Source organism: Microtus oregoni, unplaced genomic scaffold (assembly GCF_018167655.1).
Source record: "Microtus oregoni isolate MIOR12 unplaced genomic scaffold, Mior012 000010F_ref0000083, whole genome shotgun sequence".
Classification (NCBI taxonomy): domain Eukaryota; kingdom Metazoa; phylum Chordata; class Mammalia; order Rodentia; family Cricetidae; genus Microtus; species Microtus oregoni.
This window is the reverse complement of record NW_024543069.1, coordinates 39,727,779-39,748,118: the sequence shown is the minus strand read 5'-3', so window position 1 is coordinate 39,748,118 and position 20,340 is coordinate 39,727,779. Positions and strand designations below refer to the sequence as shown.

The 20,340-nt window shown below is 48.2% G+C and overlaps 1 protein-coding gene across 1 annotated transcript in view; it reads left to right on the top strand.

Annotated features, from left to right (window-relative positions):
* The first annotated feature begins 8,018 nt into the window (after positions 1-8,018).
* Positions 8,019-20,340, top strand: part of Gnb4 (G protein subunit beta 4) — a 46,907-nt gene continuing 34,585 nt past the window's right edge. Inside the window, exon 1 of the mRNA XM_041659350.1 lies at positions 8,019-8,195. The gene's annotated coding sequence lies outside the window, so the exon portion shown is untranslated. The remainder of the gene's footprint in view (positions 8,196-20,340) is intronic.

The following is a 20,340-nucleotide window of genomic DNA, read 5'->3' as shown; positions in this document are numbered from 1 at the left end:
AGTTCAGTTTCCAGCATCCACATCAGGTGGCTCACACCTACCTGTAACTCCAATTCCGGAGGATCTAATGCCTGTGGCTTCCATAGAAATTTGCACTCAAGTGCACATATGCATATACACACCTACACATGCTTAAAAATAAAATAAAAACTATAAAAAAGAAAAGGAGGACTTGAAGTTGAGAGGGACACAGGACATGACACTAAGGGAAATTGGAAGGACGTAATGGTGGATGGACAGGATCAAAATATATAAATATATGGAATTTTCTAGGAATAAAAATATTATTTTTACATGGATGAACATTCTATGTTGAATGAATGAAGCTAGTCTCACAGTTTATGTTCCATGAGTGTCTACTTATATAATGTTCTCAGGAAGTCACAACCTCATTGGGCAGGGTGGTGGTACATGCCTGTAATCCCAGCACTCAATAGGCTGAGGTAGCGGGGCCGTTATTTCTAGGCCAGCCTTGGTTACATACAGAGATGCATATGTTGTGGAAAAAAAATAAAACAAGACAGAACTGTAGGGAATGAAGATAATCAATGGTTACTGGGGATGAGAGGACAAGGAAAGGGAATATAAGAGAATTTACTCAGGGGATAGCACTGTATTTATCATAGTTATAACAGCAGTCCCTTGAATCTGTGCAAGAATTTAAACTCATAGTACTATATACCAAAAGGTCACTTTTATAATATAATTTTAAAATGCAAATTAAAGAAGCAGTCAGCCAAGTGTGACTATACAGGCCTGTAAACTTAGAACTCTAGAGGCAGGGGTAGTTATCTGTGAGTTCAAGGCCAGCCTAGTCTACGTAGTGAGCCACTACCTTAAAAAATAACATTAGTAACTGGACATGCCTCATGGCTCATGCCTGTAACCTCGGCATTTGTGAGGCTGAAGGAGGAAGACTACCGTGGGCTTGATGCTTGCCTGAGCTACAGGATGAGATCCTATCTGTCCTGCTTTCTGCTGCTGTGACAAAAGACCTGACTGCCTTGGTCACTGTCCTATTGCTGTGATGAGATACAGTGACCAAGGCCGCTTACAGAAGGGTGTACCTGGGACTCATGGCGCCAGAGGGATAAGAGTCCATCACTGTATGGCTGGGAAGTGTGGCAGCTAGAGCAGCAGCCAAGGGCTCACATCTCTTGGTTTTGTTGTTGTTTTGTTTTGTTTTTCAAGACAGAGTTTCTCTGTAGCTATGGAGCCAGTTCTGGAACTTGCTCTATAGACCAGGCTGGCCTCGAACTCACAGAAATCCACTTCCTGCCTCTGCTTCTCGAGTGCTGGGACTAAAGGCATGCGCCACCACTGCCCAGCTGAAAGCATACATCTCAAACCCACAAACAGGAAGCAGAGGGCGTGAACTGCAAATGTCACGTGACCTTTGAAATTTCAAAGTCCACCCCAATGACATACTTTCTTCAACAAGGCCATTTCTCCTAAGCCTCCCCAAAGAGCACCACAAACTGGGGACCAAGTAATACTCAAATGAAGATGGGGGACATCTCGTTCAAACCACCACAATGACCAAAAGCAACTTGGGGAAGAGAGAGTTTATTTTATTTTTTTATTTTTTTATTTTTATTTTATTTTTATTTATTTTTATTGAGAAAAGGAGAAAAAAACAAAAAAAAACAAAAAAACAAGTTTCCACCTCCTCCCAGCCTCCCATTTCCCTCCCCCTCCTCCCACCCTACGCCCCCTCCTCCCACCTTTCTCCCCCTCCCCCCACTCCTTTCCCCCTCCCTCTCCAGTCCAAAGAGCAGTCAGGGTTTTCTGCCCTGTGGTAAGACCTAGGTCCTCCCCCCTCCGTCCATATCTAGGAAGGTGAACACCCAAACTGGCTAGGCTCCCACAAAGCCAGCACATTAAGTAGGATCAAACCCCCGTGCCATAGTCCTTTGCGTCTCATCAGCCCTCATTGTTCGCCATGTTCAGAGAGTCCAGTTTTATCCCATGCTTTTTCAGTCACAGTCCAGCTGGTCTTGGTGAGCTCTCAATAGATCAGCTCCACTGTCTCAGTGGGTGGGTGCATCCCTCGTGGTCCCGACTTCTTTGCGAGAGAGTTTATTTTAGCTTACAGTTGTAGTTCATCATGAAGGCAAGTCAGGGCAGGAAGTGAAGCAGAGGCCATGGAGGAATGCTGCTTACTGGCTTGCTCCCCATGGCTTGATTGACTGCTCCCTTATCCAAGTATGTACCACCCGCCTATGAGTGGCACTGATGGCAGTGAGCTGGGCCCTCTCACATCAATCGTTAATCAAGAAAATGTCCTCAGACTTGTCTACAGGCAAGCTGATGGAAACATCATGTCAACTGAGGAAGCTCTTCCCAGATAACTCTAGCTGGGCCGGGTTGACAAAACCCCCATAGCAGGAGATCCCACAGAGCATTGCATCTGCTTGGATTCCGGAGTGTTAGTACCTAGGATGTGAGCTGCCTTTTGTGATGTTCTCTTTGTTACTGATACCTTTTGTTTGAAGTGTTCGATTTTTATATGGGTTCTTCCTGAAGAGTCTAAGACCTCTGCAAAACTTAGCTATGAGAGGACTTGGAAAATCAACAGTTCTAGTGACTGAGAATTGCTTGGGCATTTGGTTCCTTCAAGTGACTCCAGATTAGAGGTGCTGGTATCCAGAAATTGACTTGCTAAGGTATAAATTGTACAACAATTAAAAAAAAAAACCCTTTGTGAAGCAATGGCAGTCAGTTCACCAGAAACTGGCTCCCTGCTGCTCTGCTAAGTCAAACTTCACCCTGGAGTGACCCTAATTCTTCCAGACAAACCCTACCAGGACACCAATCCAAACCTAATCCTTCCAGACAAACCCTATAACGACATGGACCCAAAACCAACTTCGGGAGGAAAGAGTTTACTTCATCTTACAACTTCTCGGTGATAATTTATCGCTGAGGGAATTCGGGGCAGGAACCAAAGCAGAGGCCATGGAGGAAGCTACTTACAGTTTCACTCCCCATGGCTTGCTTCCTTTGTTTTCTTCTCTGCCACAGGACCACCTTGCCCAGGCATGGCACTGCCCACAGTGGGCTGGGTACGCCCACAGCAGTCATTAATCAAGCAGTTGCCTTCTGGCCATCTCCACGGCCAACCTGTTAGATTCCTCATGGAGGCTTTCTCTCCTCAGGTGTCTCTAGTCTTTGTTAAATGAGTAGGAAAGATGAGACATTTTCTACTGTTTGAAATGTATGACTGAACATATTATCATAAATAAAGCTTTCCCTATGAGGAAGAAAGGAAAGGAAAAATAAAACCTTAGGTTATGAAATTGAGAGTTGGTGGGTAGGTCTGTGTAGTTTGTACTTTTACTGCTGATGGTAGCAGTCTGGTAGGGGTTTTTGTTGATTTTAAAGCACTGTTCAGCCTACACTGAGTTTTTGTGAAACACACACACACACACACACACATCCTTAAGTTTACAATCCTTCTGCCTCAGCCTCTAGTGTGCTGGGATCGAAGAGTGCATGGCCATGCCTGGGCCAGAAGAATGTACTTCTGAAGATGTCTGTAAGGGTACTTAGCCTTCCAGCTCTCCTGGCATGAGTCACTATTTCACGAAGTGGTCTGGGCTCCTATCACTCGACCGACCCAGAGCACATGGGGAGTCACAGCTGTGCTGCGTGCTGTCAACAAGGCAACTTCCTTCTTGTTCTCTGGAACACCTGCTCCTGGAACTCAACCACTGTGGGGAATTTGCAATTCATGGAAAGGCCCACGAGAAGAGAAACTGAGTTCATTGCCCACAGACCTGGCTGATCGCCCAGCCAACAGGTAGCTCTGATCTGGAAGCCGCGTGAGAGAGTCGCGGCTAACAGTGTGGCCGACAATGCAAAGAGTAAATAAAAGATGCTTCTGGCAAGCCACCAAGCCCCGTATGCAAAGGTGTTTAGGAGCAAAAGAGATAGCTCCTGTTGTGCCTAGCATGCTGTGTGACACTGCCACTACAACACACACACACACGCTCGCATGCACGCACGCACGCATGCACGCACGCACGCACACACTGCTTGTCTAACTCCATTGGTTCAGGGTTGCTTACATGGAGCAAGAGAGAATGAATCAGATGTTTTTACCCACCAGTAGAGTGACTTCCTAAAACAAGCTGTTCAAAAGTCTTCTCAGGACAGGGTGAGGGAATTAGTGAGTATTTAACTGACCAACAATGTTAGAAGTATTTGTCAACTATGTTAGAATTCAGTACTCTTATTTTCCATGATAAGGTAGACCCAGACTATATGACCCAAGGGAGCTCTCTCTCTCTCTCTCTCTCTCTCTCTCTCTCTCTCTCTCACACACACACACACACACACACACACACACACACGCTGCCCCTGCCCCCACCCCCACCACCGCCCCCCACCGCCCCTCCACCGCTCCCACCACCCCCACCATACCACCACCACCACCACCACCACGTGAGTCCTATAGTGGGTCTTTGACATAATTTGGAGTTTGCGTCCTTTCCACTGTGCCAAGTCCCTTTCCAACAGGATTCTAGGAACAGTAACTACAAGAAACAGACCAGGTAACACATGGCTGCATGCTTCTACTCCGTTCCCGTGCCTGGGACGGACATCATTAGCTCAGTGCAGCATACTCTCCTAAATTCTCTGAGATGCCTAAGGAAGATGGGTTTCAAACTGTTCTTGCTGAGTGTCTGAGTGAAATGATTCTATGGCAGAAGTGTGTGAGGGGCCCAACAGCAGGAGTGTGTGAGGGGCTGGGTACCGCACAGTGGGAGTGTGTGAGGGGCCCAGTACCGCACAGCGGGAGTGTGTGAGGGGCCCAACAGCGGGAGTGTGTGAGGGGCCGGTATGGCACAGCACCCTGCTGATGGGAGCTCAGCACATACACGGTAGTAGGGCTGATAGGAAAATGCTGACTGAGCAACAGGGATGGTTCCAGAACGATTGCTCTGTTGAGAATGCCTGGCAGAAATAACACACAAACTCCCTTCTGACCGAATCTAAGGAGTCACACTTCTCATTTGCTTGAGGAGTCTTAAGGTCCTGGGATACAATTTCTTTCAGAGCCTTATCTGTTCTGTCTTTTAAATTGTGTTTATGTGTGTACACACGTGTGGATGCAGCACCTTCAGAGGCCAGGAGAGGGCACTGGATAGCCCAGAGCTGGAGATACTGGTGTTTGTGAACCATGTGATGTGGGTGCTGTACAAATTTGACCTCATAATTCTAAACCATTCAACTCTGGGGAGGGGGGGGGAGGGATTCAGTATTAAAATCATCCACTCTGTTGGTTCTACTATTCATAGCACACTTAGCTATGTAACAAAAAAGTTGAGTGTTTTTAGAGTATGATTACAAACCTGTGGCACTGTAAATGTGAGGGCCACTCACTATGAAGAGAATTCAAATTCACACAATCACAGATCAAGAATGGAAAGTCTCTGAACTTGACCAAGGGAACACATATCTCTGTAAATAACTGTCACTTAATCCCTAGGAACCAATTCCTTTCCTCTGAGCTGAATTCAAGGGTTTCTGAATAGGAATGAAAACCAAAACAAGCAACCATGAGTTCATTTGTTTCTTTGTCCTTCCAGTACCTAGCAGAAGCTCTCCTGCTGAATGAGGCCCTAGAGATGAGGGTAAAAGGCACCAGAATTCTGTCTCTGAGGGTCTCCGTATGTTCTGCTAATAGTGCAGGGTTTGAGACTATGGATGGACCTAGTGAGGTAGTGAGTCAGAGATCTAAATGTCACTGTGGCACCTCAAAGGATCACCAGGCTCAATTCTGACAGCCAATTTTCTACACAGCCAGTAGCACCAGCAATGAGCTGTGTGTGTGTGTTTCTGTGTCTCAGTGCCTGTCTCTCTGTTTCTGTCTCTTGCCTTCTGTATCTGTGTCTCTCTGTCTCTCCTCCTTCCCCACGGGGATGTCTCTGTGTCTCTATCTGTTTCCCTTCCCTCTCTCTCTTCTCTGCCCCTCCCCCACGTCTCTGTATCTCGGAGTCTTTCTCTTCCTTCCCTCTTTCTTTACTCCGTCACCCCCCACCCCCACCACACACATGGGTTTCCTCATCTACGGAAGCATCAGGAGCTGTGGGTGTGAGCGCATCCACACACTGCTCTTGGTGATGAAAATCTCACGGACTCTACCTTCTCAAGTACAGTATAGGCTTTGTCTTAAAGGTAAGCCTTCTTTTCAGAAAACTAAGCACCAAGTGTCACAAAACAGAAATATAGTTAAGGGGTGGGTTTATTCGGACAACAAATATTTCTTTTTAGTACTCGAACTATTTGACAAGGTTTCTGTCCACATCAAACTTTCACAAATCACCAAAGATCATTAAATTTTTTTTTCAGGCTTCGTAGCTTGTATTCTGGAGCTGTTGATGTCCGTTTCTCCTCTATTCTCTAGAACACAATCAACACCCCAGTGCTTTCCACTAAGTTTCCCCAGATGCTTGTTTTTCAACATACAGTAAAACCCTTTACAGAGTCCTACACTCTGGTAAGTGCTAGTGCGCAGGCTTAGGAAAGAACCAATGACAAGAAAGGAAAACGGGCTTTTTGGCGTTGTTCTAGTCAGGTGCCACATCCAGCAGGACTCCACGTAACATACTGAATCTTTAGGGGCCTCGGTTTGCTTATCTGTGAAACGGGAATAAAATACAAAGAGGCAGGCTGAGGTGGGAGCTGTAGACATATAGGCACTCCCTAAGTACCAGCTTCCCTTTGCTTCCAACGATATAGTTTAGGATTTGTTACTAAAACACACCATCAGAGACTAGACAACTCAGGCTGCAACCACCCCTTCCTGACGTTTTGATATGTAGGTCTGGCACTTCTTCATTTTCTTCTTAAAGGAGAAAAAGCACCAAGGGTTAGGGAAAGCAAAACTTTGCGGGGAGGGGGGGAGGGAGCAAACATTTCATCATCCTGGTACCTCCCTTTTCCACATCTGTGGTGGTGTGGCTTTTACACACAGGCCACATTTTCTTCCCAGTCCCACGCAGGGCGCCGAGTTTGGCCTCCTTGTCTGCTGGTGTGAGTAGATAGTATTCCAGGTGATTTTAGGGAGCAGCTGACAAGGAGGGAATGGAAGGCTGTGGGCTGTCAAAGCTCTCCAGATAATCCTCAAACCCTTCTCCGGTGCTGCAGTCCTGTTACCCTGTGCTGTTTCTTTAAATTGTTTGACGTCAGAGAGGGAACGCTATAGCAACCGTCTGTCAAAGTGGAATTAACTCCGAAGAAAGATGGGGGTGGGGGCAGGAGCAATACCCCTGCAGAAGCAGCAAATTGCTAGGAGACATTTATTTTATGACATTTTCGGTATTAAACACCCAGAGAAATGTGAACAAAGTCGCTTGAGGTGCACGTGGTGTTTAAGGGTGCTGCGGAAGGCCTTCCAGGCATCAGTGACAACACAGACTAACTTCCAAGAGCTGTGAGCACTGGTTTGTTCATAAATGTTTTCAGCACCTTTGGGGGGTGAGGGGGCCGGTACCACTAGCTTTATGTTCCCAGTGAACCTCGGGCCTCCACCGACGGGTAAGTCGGGCGGCTAGGCTGGACTGATTTCGGATTTCACTGCTCTATAAGCGCAGAAGGCATCTGTGGCTCTCCTGGCTCAAGCCTGCAGCCCGCCCGAGCAGAGCACTCCTGGCCAGGCCCCGCAGCGAAGAAATCCAGCACATTCTTTAGACGGCGCGTCCAGAGGCACACAGATAAATCGAAACTGCCTGGGATGAGCTTTCCGCTTGGCAAACCCAGCAGAAGCAGCACGCCGTGCCCGCGCCCACCCGGTGCACCCCAGCCCAGGCCACGCGCCCCCACCAGCCCCTCCCCACTAAGCCACAGGCACCCTTGGTCCTGCGCGCACCAAGCAGCCTCCACCCAGGCCAATCGCGCTCTGGGTTCTACGATCCCCTCGAGCGCCCCCCGCTCGCCCGCCCCGACCGCGCTCGCTCCCGCCAGCTCCCACCCAAGCCCCGCGCGCTGCAGCCTCGGCGCGTTCCCAGACCCTTTCCCCGGCCTCGCGCGCCCCCGCCCCCGCCCCGCGCGCCGCGCCCCGGTCCCCGCCCCGTCCGGCGTGCAGGGCTCTGGGTGTGGCCGCCGTCTCGTGTGGCGGAGCCTGCTCACGGTTCGCTCCCCGCAGCCGAACACCCAGCAGCAGCTCGGTGGTGGCAGCCCGGCTCCAGGTAGGTAGACTACCGTGTGGACGCGGGCGGCGCTTTGCGGGTCTCCGTGTAGACGCGGGCTCCTAGGCGCTCGACGAGGCCCGGGACAGCTCGTGGGTGCGGCCGCCCGGAGAGCTCAGATGGTGATGGCAGCAGGGCGCGGAGCCCCCCAAGTACTCCACGGGCTGCTGGATCCTTGTTGGATTTTGTTTTGTCTTGGGGGGCTTTTTGGTTTTTTGGGACCGATACGATGCTCTCGGCTTAGTTATTTTTAAAGGGGGGAGGAACGATAACGGATTTTGGTTATTTGCAAGTTCAGAACAGGAAAAAGCATTTCCTTGTCTTCTCCCAGCGTCTCCTTCTGCTTCAGAACGCAGATGATTGCCGTGTACTGTGTGTGGCATGCGTGTATTGCTCTCCACTAAGGAAAGACTGCATTTTCAAAGTTGAGAGACGGCTTCGTAGCAGTGCTGGGCGATTTTGTTTTCTCTGCTCCTCTCTCTTTCCCTCTTTCCATAAAGGGCAGAAATGTAGCCTGGTGTGGACCCGCACCCTACCAGGGAGTTGTCTTAAGACTTCGAAATTTATTAGGCCCTTTCAATATCGCGAAGTGAGACGGTGACCTGTATTTTCCAGTTTATCTGGATATGATGTCTGACACATGCTCCTGGAAGAAGGTCTCTTGCAGGGGTGGAGCAAACTGTATAACATTTGGTCTCTGCCAGTGTTCGTTGCTGTCTCTGAAAGTTTACTGTTGTATTTTAATATTTTGATTAAGAGCATTTAAGGGGTTTTCATTTTGCATTTGGGTTTGCTGAAACCGAAATAGAAACTTAAAAAATGTCATATAGTGAATATTGCCAGGTCCCCTTGTGTCTGCAGGTTCTTAGACGTTGATCCTGTGTGCTGTGCTTCGCTTGACGGCGTGCCTTAAGCCTGTGATCCGCGTGCCTTAAGCCTGTGATCATTAGACAGGAAGCAATTTTGAGTTGTTGGTCTTTTATGAATAAGCATATCAGTGTATATTTTTACACTTTAAAAATAGATCCTGGGACACTTTCAAAACTAAGAATGGAAGCCGAGTATTGGAGATCTTTATGCCATTACGACAAAATGCTGGAGATTGGATGAATTCCCTGTTTCCTTTCAGGCATGTTATTTAAGTTGGGTGACTTGGTTATTAGTTTCTTTACCTCGCTGACTAGTTTAATCTAGTTTATTGATGGAATTATTCCCCAAAGCTCTGTCCTGGCCCAGGGGCAGTGAACTGTGCTATTCTGTCATCTCTCGGTCACTTCTGAAAGGACACATTGCACCTTCCACAGGCAAGGAGATGTTCAATAACTCGCTGAAATCTTGAAACTGTTAACTCTGGTTGGATTCAGGGCAAGAGCCCTCTGACCGCAGAGCGCCTGCTTTTCTCTCTAGAATGCATTCATTTAGTTCTAGGCTCAACGAGCGAACCTCAGCTACTCATTAATGTATACGTAAATTTCCTAGACATGTCAGAAACCTGTGCTGTTTTTCTCTGGTGTGATTGGTACCACTTAGCAGTGTGACTTTGTACAGCCAACCATCAGCCATTTCCTCCCTGGCATCCCTGGATCCGTGTCCGCCTTCCTAGGGCAAAGTTACTCTGTTGGCATTTAAAACATAGTGTTGACTTAACTGTCCTTCCAAACTAATGCCTTTTTTAACTTGGGCTGGGAGAAGCAACTGTAACAACTTTGGGAAGGTGGAAACAGGATAGCAAGCAACTCCAGGCTTTGTGGGGCTCCCCTGTAATCCCCCTTTATAGCAGCTGAGGCAGGAGGGTGGTAAGAGGGGATCTTTCTGGGCTGCATAGCAAGCCTTGTCTCCCAACATCAAAACTGGATGGCAGCCTGCTTCCTAAGGTGGGAGTTGGTTGCTGTCCCTTATGCGGTAAGCCAGGAGCCGTTCTCATAGCTGTTTTTTTTTTTTTTTTTTTTTGCCACCATCCCGTTTCCCTGAAGCTTCTACGTGTCCAGTTTCTGTTGGTCCCTTAGTCTGTTATGTTCTGTTGCATCTACTTAAAACACATTTTTCCCCCTCGATGTTGTGTCCTACCAAAGTTACTGACCTATTTCTTTTTAAAAGTATTTTTTTAATCATTTTAAATTACATGTGTTTCTGGGCACTTGAGTGCCAGGACCTAGGGGGTCTGAAGCTTCAGATACCCCTGGAGGTGGAATTATTACAAGCCTTTGTGAGCCACTTGGGTGTTGGGCACTGTGTCTGTGTCTTGGAGAGCAGTGTGCTCTCTTCAGAAAGAACCGTCTCTCCAGGCACTGCGGTCTTACTTTGCTCTTCATTGAGAAAGAGTAATCTTCCTTGTCAACTGGTGGAACCTGGGTAGAGGAACCGAAAGAATTTTCCTCATCAGTTTGGCCTTTGGGCATGTCTGTGGGACATTTTCTTGATTGCTAATTGGTGACGCTAATTGCTTCAGGTGGCTCTGGAATCTGCCCGCCCACTGTGGGCACCATCCATAGGCAAATGAGCCTGCGCTGTGTAAGAAAGGTTGCTGAAGTCATGGGAGCAAGCTGCCAGTCTCTGGGGTTTCTGCTTCAGTTCCAGCCTGAGCTCCTGCCCTGACTTCCCTCAGCGATGGACTGTGACCTGGAAGTGTAGTCAAATAAACCCTCTCTTCTCGTGGTTACTCAGGGGAAGTGTTTTAGCAACAGATAAGCAAAGTGGGATAGTTTTGTCAAAAAAAACAAACAAATCCAAACAAACAAAAAAAAAAACCTTTTATTACTCTGTGTGCGTGTGCGTGAGCACGCATGTGTGTGTGTGTGTGTGTGTTTGCTCACAAAGATGTGCATGCATGTAAGCAAGTGAACGCACGCCTGTGCCTGTCACAGGACAACTTGCAGGAGTCATTCCCTTTGGTCCTGGAGTTTGAACTCTGATCTTCAGGCTTGTTGACAAGTGTTTTCCCTGCTGAGTTATCTCATTGGCCCTGAGACTGGCCTTTTTGGAGAAAACAAAAATAAATACAAGGCAGACAGCCCCCTTGGAGCGGGGTAAGAACTGAGTAGCCTGGATGGGTAGGAGATTGGCACTGTTCTGAACAGACCTTTCCTAAGTGTTTCTGTTTACAGAAACAAATGTGTTAGTCTTGTTTATGTTCACCCCATAATGAGTTAATGACGGTGGGGAGGGGCTCTTGCAGAGGACCTGGATTTGACTCCCAGCACCCACATGGTGGTTCGTAACCATCCATAACTCCAGTTCCAGGAGATACAACACCTTCAGCCTCCTCGGGCTCCAGACACACGTTTGCATACCTATACACAGACATGAACATATACACATAAACAAGTGGGGGGGGCCTGTAGGATATGTTTCTTTTTTTTTTTTTTAGACTCCATAACTGAGTACACACAGCGAATAACCTAACATCAGAAGGAAAACATTTAACCCAGGTAGGGTTTGAACACAGGACCAACCACTGGGGAAGGAAAGCTTGAACTCTGCAGGTAGCTCTTACTAGCATGGCAGCAGTACAGCTGTCCTGAAGCCATCGTGTGTATACAGTCACAGCAAGAAGATGACAGTGGTGGTGTGAATGAGAAAGGCCACCATAGGCTCAGAGGCTTGTGTGTTTGAGTGCTTGGGCCCCAGTTGGTGGAACTGTTGGGGAAGGATTAGGAGGTGTGGCCTTGTTGGAGGAGGTGTGGCCTTGTCGGAGGAGGTGTGGCCTTGTTGGAGGAGGTGGTGGGAGTAGGCTTTGAGGTTTCAAAAGCCTATGCCAGGCCCACTGTCTGTCACCTACCTCCCTCCCTCCCTCTCTTCCTCCCTCCCTCCCTCCCTCCTTCCTTCCTGCTGGTCAGGATGTAAAGCTCGCAGCTACTGCTCCAGCACCATGCCTCTCTGTTTCCAACCATGATAACCATGGACTGATCCTTAAACTGTAAGCAAGCTCCTAAATGAATGTTTTCTTTTCTCAGAGTTGCCTTGGTCATGGTGTCTCTTCATGGCAGTAGAACAGTAACAAAGACAATGAATGAGCTTGATATTTTAGGAGCTAGACTTTTTACTCTGAGAGACAGAAAATAAGAAATAAGGGCTGGGTATGGAGTTCAGTTGGTAGAGTGCTTGCCTAGCATGCCAGAGCCCTGGCTTCCACCCCTAGCACCCTATAATCAGGTGTGGTGGCACATGTCTGTGATCCTAGCACTTGAGAGGTAGAACAGAGGGTCGGAAGCTCTAGATCACCCTTGGCTGCATAGCATGTTTTAGGTTAGAAAGGAAGGGCGGAAGGAGATAAGGAAGAGGCAGTGAAAAAGTATCTGGCATTCGATTGAGACTAATGGCATCAGTATGAACCTATGATTAAAAGATGTAAACACACTTGTATACATGAATATGTACACACTTGCAGTGTACGTACTGCATTCATACAACACACACACTCACTCACACAAACATATTCTCTCTCTCACATACACACACTGTCTCCCCCCCTTACACACACACATATTCTCTCTCTCTCTCTCTCTCTCTCTCTCTCTCTCTCTCACACACACACACATACACACACACACTCTCTCTCTCCCCCCCTCACACACACATATCCTCTCTCTCTCTCTCACACACACACACACTGTGTCCTCTGTCTCTCCCTCTCTCTTTCACACACACACACACACTCTGTCTCCTCTCTTTCTCTCACACACACAGACTCTCTCTCATACACACTGTCTCTCTGTCTCTGTCTGTCTCTCTCACACACACACTGTCTTCTCTGTCTCACACATACACACTCTGTCTCCTCTCTCTCACACACACAGACTCTCACACACACACACACTCTGTCTCTCTGTCTCTGTCTCTCTCTCTGTCTCTCTCTCTGTCTCTCTCTCTCTCTCTCTCTCTCTCTCACACACACACACACACACACACACACACACACACTCCTTAGCTCTGGCTGGTGAAAGCCGGGAAGCATGACACTGAAGTGGCCGTGAGCATGGCCAGTCCCTTTTCTAAATGACTCTGGAGCTGGGACGGGGAAGCTATAGGGTAAGCCTTGAACTTTGTGCTACGAAGTACAGAGTGTTGCAAGCAGTGCTGGGGAATTTCAGAAGGATGTAGCATGGAAGTCTCCCCATAGCCCAGTCTGGAGGAACTCAAGCACCAAAATGAATAATGTCAGCCCATTAAAAGAAAAAATCCCCAGGTACACGAGAAGCGTACATGATCCCAAAGCAGGCCTACCGGCCACTGACACCCCCCCCTCCACTTCCTACCCTCCCTCCCCTCTCCCTCTCCTTCAGCATCACATTGCCTGTTGATCCAGGTTGGTTGCCTTTGAGGCTCTGTTTTTCCTGTTCTGCCTAGGGCCTCATGCCTGGGACCAGCATCCTGCCATCCCCAGCTACACCCCCAGCTCTATTATAGTTTCTTTTGAAACTGTCTCCTTGTGTATGCAGGCTGGCTTCTTACTTGTAGCAAGTGTTCTGACTCAGTGCTAGCGTTATAGGTGTGTGCTTCCATGCCTGGCTTGCTTTTCATTTGAAAGACTTGGCTCATTTCCTGATAGCATTCAACTTTACTTAAATTGATTTACTTTAAAACAGCCTCCCTAATCACCCGTGATCTAGCTTTGGGTGTTTTCCTACATGGTTTTTGACTGTAATTAAAGTTGGGTCGTGTTACTTTGGGTTCATTTCCTAAACAGACGAGAATAGAGGACCTGGCTTAGTGGCTGCCCTGTTTGTTATGATGAAATATCCTAACAAAAGCAAGTTGGAGGTCAGGGTTTTATTTCAGCTCACAGTTCGAGCTGCAGCCCGTTGCTGTCTGAGAAACCGCAGCAGCGGATGCTTGAGGTGGTTAGTCACTGTACAGGCTGCAGAGAAGCATAGAGCAATGGATGGAGAGCGTCCGTGCTACTGCTCAGCTTGCTTCCCATCTTTATAGTCCAGGACCCAGCGATGGTGCCACCCACAGTGAGTGGACCTGCCCACTTCAGTTGACACAATCAGAATAATCCCCACAGGCATGCCTAGACGCTCATCTTCAGGTGGCTCACACTATCCATTATAGTACCACAGCAATAAGAATCTTGGTTCTTGATTATTGTAACTCCAGAGCCGGGAATATTCCTGGTTCATGGTTGACACAGGTACTGGATGGATGGATGGATGGATGGATGGATGGATAAGGATGTGGTTGGCCGGATGAGTGTAAGCACTCATATTTCCAGCTCTTGTGTTTGACAAATGCTATTTGACATGTACCAGACGCTGTACAGAGACTCCCTCAGCACTGTGGATTGATGCTGTACAGCTTCTCTGGAAGCCGGTGACTTTCCAGTGCTCTACACAGCTACCTTTCTCTTGGCTGCCCTCTGCTTGGGTAATTCTTTTGTTGTTTTTGTTTCTCTGTGTAGTGTTGACTGTCCTGGAACTCATTCTGTAGACCAGGCTGTCCTAGAACTCACAGAGATCTGCCTACCTCTGCCTCCCAGTGCTGAGAATACAGGCGTGTGCCACCACTGCCTGGCAGGTGGAGGTAGTTCTAACAAGCATGTGTGAGTGCATAGTTCACCAGAGAGAAACAAAAATTGGAAAGCTCAGGTCACAAACTGGATGGTTGGTTCCCTTAAAGAAATCATTGAACTGGGAACTCATCTGGTAGAGTGCTTGCCTAGTGTGCAGAGAGCCTTGGGTTTGGTCCTCGCTGCTGCAGAAAACGAGGTGCGGTGGGTCGTGCTGTAGTGCTGGTACTCAGAAGGGTGAGGCAGGAGAACCAGAAATTCAAATCATCCTTGACTACACAGTAAGCATGAGACCAGCCAGGGCCATATAAGACCTTTGTTCAAAAGGAGTCAGTTTGGAATTTCTAATTTTATGGGTCAGATGTGGCGTCACACACCTTTAACCCCAGCACTCAGGAAGCAGAGGTGGCTGGATCTCTGAGTGTCAGGCCATCCTGGGTTTCATAGTGAGACCCTATCAAGAAGGAAATATATATATTTATATTTAATTTTAGGCAAGTGGTCAAATTAGTCCTAATCTGACACAAAGGATGAAAAGAGATGATCAGCCGGTAGAGGCTGATAACTTGGGGTGGGGAGACGCAGTGAGGGTGGCGTGCCCAGACACTACTGGAGGCCATGCGCTTCACCGAGATGCACCTGCGTTTTCATGCCGATGTTCTGGGGCAGGGGTCATGGGTGCCAGACGGTTTCCTTTGGTACCCTGCTTATGAGTAAGCAATAGTTGGTAGGCTTCCAGCAAGTGTCCCCAGTGCCATTTCCTAGTGTTCTCTATTTCCTCAGTGTGCACCATTCCCCTGTATTCACGATTCCCCGGTGTGCACCATTCCCCCGGTGTGCTCTATTTCCTCAGTGTGCACCATTCCCCTTTATTCACCATCCCCCAGTGTCAGTGTGCTCCATTCCCCTGTATTCACCATCCCCCGGTGTCAGTGTGCTCCATTCCCCTGTATTCACCATTCCCTAGTGTGCTCCATTCCCCCTTTATTCACCATCCCCCGGTGTCAGTGTGCACCATTCCCCTGTATTCACCATTCCCCCGGTGTGCACCATTCCCCCGGTGTGCACCAATTTCCAGTGTGCATTCTGGAGACCTTTCCTCCCAGATGTTCACAGAACGTGCCCCTCATTTACTTTGGAGTAGTACTGACATAAAATGAAATTTCCCCCGTTACTGGGCATTGAACCCAGGAGCTAGAACAGGGTCGTGCTTTCAGGTATAGAGAAATCAACAGAATTCTATCTATTCTGTACACAAGGAGACTGATCCCTATGGTCAGAGAGCAAATCATGACTGGGTCTTGGGATTTTTATAAATATTTAAATTTTTAATTGCATTTATTTTGTGTATCTACATGTTTGGATGGAGGTGTGTACGTACCACTATTCAGACAACTACTTAGGCTTCTTCTACCATGTGGGTCCCAGGGATCAAATAAATTCAGTGCGTTTGCTCCCTGTGCCATCTTTCCAGACGGACAGATGGAACACACACACAGACACACACCCGTGTGGTCTTGAACTCATAGAAATCTTCCTGTTTCTGTCTCTTGAGTGCTGGAATTAAATATCACCATGCCTGGCAATTTCTAGTATTTTAAGTGGGAATTTAATAGTGAATGGCTTGATTTAGGACTTGTTCTTTCCTAACTTTTACAAAGATGGTTTATTCGTGTGGTGTCGTGTGTGCCCTCGTAGTTCCTGAGCCATCCCCCAGCCCTTCCCTAATTTCTGTGAGTCCCTCACCAGAACACTTTGCCTGGGACTTGGTGTAGATACTGGACTTTCCCAGTTCTGACCTAGAGTTGGGTGAGGCTCTGTTCCCTAGCTGGCATGTGCGGTAGTATTAATGAGGGCAATTAAGGTGTAGAGTGGGCATTTTTATTCTAGAATTCTGTGAACTAAAGCCATGCCTATGAACTCAGTACTCACAAGGCTTAAGCTAGCCTGGGCTACATAGTAAGCCCTCTCCTTAAATAAATGAATGGAATGTGCTTGACAGTTATCTCAGGAAACTGAAATTTGTCAACAGAGGGCTCTAGTGTGCACTGCCCAGCGTGGCATTGCACAGAGGGATCTAGTGTGCACTGCCCAGCGTGGCGTTGCACAGAGGGATCTAGTGTGCACTGCCCAGTGTGGCGTCGCACAGAGGGATCTGGTGTGCACTGCCCAGTGTGGCATCGCACAGAGGGCTGTAGTGTGCACTGCCCAGCATGGAGTCACACAGAGGGCTGTAGTGTGCACTGCCCAGCATGGAGTCACACAGAGGGCTGTAGTGTGCACTGCCCAGCATGGAGTCACACAGAGGGCTGTAGTGTGCACTGCCCACTGTGGCGTCGCACAGAGGGATCTAGTGTGCACTGCCCAGCGTGGCGTTGCACAGAGGGATCTAGTGTGCACTGCCCAGCATGGAGTCACACAGAGGGCTGTAGTGTGCACTGCCCAGCGTGGTGTTGCTCTGAGGATTGCCTACTGTGTATTCCCTTGCATTCTACTACAGAAGTGTTCGTTCCTACCTATGTGGGTTGCTGTCCCAGGTCCATCTATGGTCCGTAACAGTATGTTGAGGCAGTGTAGTCCCAGTGGTGGGGAGGAGACAGGAGGATCCCTTGGGCTCACCAGCTAGATAGCTTAACTGAATAGGCAAGCTCCAGATTCAGGGAGGGACCCTGTCTCAAAAAAAAAAGGTGGAGAGTGATTGAGGAAGACACCTGATGTTAACCTGGGGCCTGCACACCCACATATACATGCACAGCACACATGCATACATGAGTACACCAACACTTGTTGTCAACTGCCTGTACCCCCACAAATACATGCACTGCACACATACGTGTGTGAGAACATCGACACACCCGTACCGCACACATGATAACTAGTGTCTTTCATGCCTCATGTGAGCTTTTGCAGTCTGTGTGGAGATCCTCAGTAGCTAAGAGCTTGCAGGTCCTCATGTCCGAGAGACAGAAAGGCCCTTGACTGCCGCAGCAGCAGCGTTGTGCAGACGGCAGAATGCCTCACTGTGGTAAAAGTTGTGTGGATGTTGTAAGACATGCTGTGAGGAGGCCATTGTATTGCACAGCTGCCTTGCTTTCTCTTACTAATAAATCTGTGTGGCTGCAATGGCTTATTGGCGTCTTCTGGTCCGTGTTACTGGCACAGCCGGGCTTTTCAGAGGTACCTGATAGGAGGCTCTGCAGCGCTCTCAGTCTGTGACAGGTGTCTAAAATTTCTGGAGGAACCAGATACTCAGTGCCGAGACACTTAGTCAAGCTGCAGCAATCTGAAGAGCACCACGGCTATCAAATGCTTTTGTAAAAAATTAGTAATTTCAGCTCGCCGCATTGACGTCAGTTCCACCTCTACAGTTAATTGTCAGGCACAGCTCCAGTTCGAGCTGAGCAAATTCACCACTGGGGAAAATCTTTGCAGATTACACTTGGCATTTCTGCTTCTCAGAAGGGATGTGTGAGGGCTGCAGAGAGAGCTCAGAGTTTTTAAAATGCTTGCCAAATAGGCATGATGTCAAATCCCCAGACCCTACATATCCAGGGTGGGCAAGGCATTGCCAGGGGACCATCAGAACGACCTGGCTACCAGGATCAGCCCTATCAACAAACTCTGGGTTTGATTGAGAGACCCTGTGTCAGTGAATCAGATCAAAAAGCGCATCGGGATGATTCCTGCACACTTAAAAACATGCAGAAATACACCCTACACGTGGAAAGTGGGGGGCAGAGAGGAAGCATGAATGTCTTTTATGTACATTGTGAGCACATGGGTTTGTGTTTATATGTGTGTAGATACAAGTGTATATGTACATAAGTGTGGGGTGTGTGCACGTGTGTGTGTGTGCGCGCGCACGCGCACAGAATACAGCCTCCGGTGTCATCCCTCAAGCACCTTTATTTTTTGAGACCTGGTCTCTCACTGGTCTGGGGCTTAATGATCAGTCTAGGCAGGTTGGCTCATAAGCCTCAGAAACCGCCTGGCTCCAGCTCTCTAGTGTTTGAATAGCGAAATACACCTTAGCCCACTGACTTTTGTTCGTGGGTTTTGAGGGCTGGAACCCAGCTCCTTAAGCTTGCATGGCGAGCACTCTACCAACGGAGTCATCTCCAAGCTCCCAGGTGTCTCATATGTATCTCAGATTCCTTTTCATCTTTCCTTCTTCCCGGGAGGGGAGTTTCTTAATTAGCTGTGTGAACCTAGAATCTTGAGAAAAACAAGTATCTGAGAAATGAATGAAGCAAGGGGCTACCAAGAAACAGCGAATGAACAGTCAAGTCCAAGACAGTGCGAGAGGCTGGATATTGTGACGGTCACAGATATAGAGTTTAAGGGAAGGAGGTGGGATTCGTACTCCAGCAGACTGAAGGAGACGCCCTTTGGAAAGGGACATCGTGGAGGATAGGTGTTGCCTGGTGCCAGGTGTGTGTGGACTGCAATCCCAGCCTTCCCCCGCTGTCAAACAACTTGTCTCAGCCTCACGTTCTGTTCTCCTTGTGTTTTGTTTCATTGCATTTAACTCGTTCCCAGGGAGTCTCGGGAGCTGGACGGAGTTTGCTTGGTTATGAGTAGCGTTCAGTCTGTAATCACTGCACAGCGGAGGAATCAGACTGTGAGCTACTGCCTGCGACAAGTTGTGTTCCTTCCCTTAAAGAAGTTAAAGTGCATATTTATACTTGTTCTTCCTTTGGGTTTTTTGAGCTAGGGGGACTCCTTTGGCTCAGACTGACATTGAGACTCAAGATGCAAGCAAGGCTGACCTTGAATTTCTGATCCTCCTGCCTCCACCTCCCCAGACAGAGATCACAGTTGTGCACCTGGCAATGTTCATACATCTTAATTCACTGTTTGGTTTTCATTGCTTTTCTTAAAATTCTGTAAGCGACGTTGTGCCGGGCTTTTCTCTTTGACTTGTCTATGTCGTGTCTAATCGGAACACTGGCTTTTGTTGCTGTGTCCTAACACTGTGTGGCACTGCCCTCACCCACTCTGCCAGAGGCAGGTCTGTTGTGATTGATTTACATTTTGACATCTTCTGAACAGTGGCACCCTGTTCTGGGGTGTAGGCACTAGAGTATCTGCATTTGGGGCTTCTGCATCCAGAAATGGAAACAGATTGTCGGATTGAAAGATACCCATGCCACCCACGACATAGTAGAGGCCAGGAGCTGGCCGCCAGGGTCCGAGTGGAGGTTTGTAATCAGCTTTACCAGCTCCTGACAGATTACAGGGGTGAAACTTTACCTCACTTTAGTTTGCATTCCCCTCTTTTTGGAAGAGTTTCATTTGGGTATTGGTCGCTGCAGTGCCCCTCTCTGTGCACGTGCCCTGTTCATCGGTGATTGGTTGTAGCATGGGATTTAAGGAGTTGCTTTTTAAAAGTGTAGACGTGAGACTGGAGAGATGGCTTAGTGGTTAAGCACTTGCTTGCCTTACAGAAGGCTCAGGTTCAGTTCCCAGCATTGACATGACGGCTCTCAGCCATCTGTAGCTCCAGTTCCAGAGACGCACCCAGGCACGCATGTGGTGCATAAACCTAAACGCAGGCAATCATATGCATGGTACAAAAAATAAAAATCCTTGATGCTGTCTTTTCCTTTCTTTGCTTGTTTTCCCTCCCCTCCTCTC